Here is a 2,197-nt window from a genome sequence, read left to right as displayed (position 1 = left end):
GGCTGCGCGGGTGGAGGGGGGCGCGCGTTTTCCCGAGCACTTCCCACGGGTGGCCTGCGGAGCGTTGGAGCTTGAAGGCGGGCGGGGAGAGTTTGTTCTGCTGAGACGTAAAAGCGAACGGGCCGGTAACGGCGGGATCTGAGCTCTTTCATGCCGTGGCTTGAGGTTTCGCATTCGTAGCGCCTGGGGTGTCCGGCGCTGCGCGTGCTGACATGCAGGCTGYGAGAGGCACGTCAGGCTCCGCTCCGCTTTTCAGCCGTGACACCGGTTGCTCAGCGCGCACGTGAGCGTTTTTCATTTTTGGCTGACAAGCTTAAGCTCTTGCCAGGAGGACGCCGTGTTTATTAACTGATAGAGTTAACTCTATTTTCCAAGCTGGGCTAAAAAGCCTCTTCTGGAGGTGTAATGAGCTGTGCAGCAAGGGAATTTAGCTGCCTGGGCTTGGTTGAAAGGATGTAGGGAGGACCTCACAGCGTTGACTCAAGCTGACCTCTTCCCACCCCTCTGCCAGAGCCCCAGCGCGGCGGGGGGTGCCAAATACGCATGTCCGCTCCTTAATCACCCGCCCTGACAAATCRGTGCCTCATTAATAGCGAAGGCCTAATAAGTTGCTCGAAACCGTGTTATCCTACTCCAGGATGCTGCCGGCTCTCCAAGTTCTGCTGGACGCCGAGGCAAACATGATATCACCTTCTGTTCTGCATCCTGCCCCCCCTGCCCCCAGCAGCCCCGCGAGGGTTTTCCTGCTACCACACACGCCTCCCGTCATTTCCTTCAGGCAAGGCTGCCGCTCCTGCCCGGAAAACAAACTACTGGCCAAAGCTCCAAGGACAGCGACCGGCGCGGTGAGAAAAGCTCCCGCCCGCCCCACGCCTTCCCCGGAGCTGCCGTCGCTCTTGGCGGCCCCCAAGCTGGGGCAGCGGGAGGCCGAGGGGCTCCGTCTCCGACCGCAGCTCTCCTTTTGCCTCGCTGCTAGCGGAAACTCGGCCGGCGTAACCGGATGCGGCTCACGCCCCGGTATCTGGCGCAGGTCACCAAGTCAAAGCCGTCTTATTGTGTGCAAGGGGCCGCCCCTGCGCGCCGCTCGCCCTTGCCCGCCGCGGAAGGCCGCGGCCCCCCGAGCTCCCGGCTCGCCCGCCTTTCCCRTTGGCGTGACCGAGGCAGGCCAGGCTCGCCAGGCCTCGGCCACGGAGCGGGCTCTTCCTCGCGGAGGAAGGCCGGAGGCCCCCAAAACCGGCAGCACCGAGCCCTCCCCTGCCTCCCCCTGCAGCACGTTTGCCTCCGGCGCCCGGGGGCGGCGGGGAAAAGCTGTTTTCCTCCGTGCCTCTTCCCTTTGGACTTCCTGCCCTCCTGACACTGTTCCTGCAAAAGAGGAAGGCGCTGACGGCAGGCTGCGGGCYGTCTCCCGCTCCCCGGGGCTCCGGCAGCTCCCGGGGCTTCGGCCTGCGCTCCGGGCCGCAGGGCAGAGCCGTGCCCCCGCGGACCCGCGGCTCCRAAGCAGCAGCTCCGGAGCTCTCCGGCTCGAGAGACGGAGGCAGTCACAGCCCGGCCTTCGACGCACGGGGCTGCGGATGATGGAAAATTTTAGGCATTTCTTCTGCCTGCAACCGGAGCGCCTGTTTACAGTCCCGGGCAGCAGGCGCTGGAGGGGAAGGGCAGCGCCGCCCGGGGACTGACATTTCTTGGCTCTTCTCGATCTCCCGTGAGATTTTTGGCGACGGGCAGAGCCTGGCTGCAGAAAGCAGCTCTGTTCAACGCCCGGACGGCAGCCGACCTTCCCTGCCCCGTTCCCCTGCGGGTGCCTTGGCAGCGCGGGGAGCCGCCGCGCGGGCCGAGGCCGAAGGCAGGCCCGGGCCGGGGCGGTGCCGGAGGGCAAGCGGCGGACAGCCCGACCCCGGCACTGCCGGGGGGCCCGGGCCGCTACGCTGCGAATGCCGCTGACGCAGCCCGGCGTTGCCCGGGGGAGGCTGTTTCCCGGGGGGCTGCGGCGGAGGGGACCGGGCCGCGGCTCCGCGCGCCGTCCGAGCCCGCGGGAGAACGAGGCGGCCCGGACAATGAGCTGCTTTGTCCCGGCCTCCCCGTCTTCCGCGGTATTTTTCACTCTCTGGTGAGAGCTTTGCTTTGAAAGCTGAAATCCGACCGGCTCCCGCTAACTCAAGCCATCTGCGCGCGCCCGCGTCTCTCCTCTCCGTCCCCG

The sequence above is a fragment of the Rhea americana genome, unplaced genomic scaffold, assembly GCF_003343005.1.
Source record: "Rhea americana isolate MKP2758 unplaced genomic scaffold, rheAme1 scaffold_19, whole genome shotgun sequence".
Lineage (NCBI taxonomy): Eukaryota > Metazoa > Chordata > Aves > Rheiformes > Rheidae > Rhea > Rhea americana.
Note: the sequence above shows the minus strand (reverse complement) of the source record.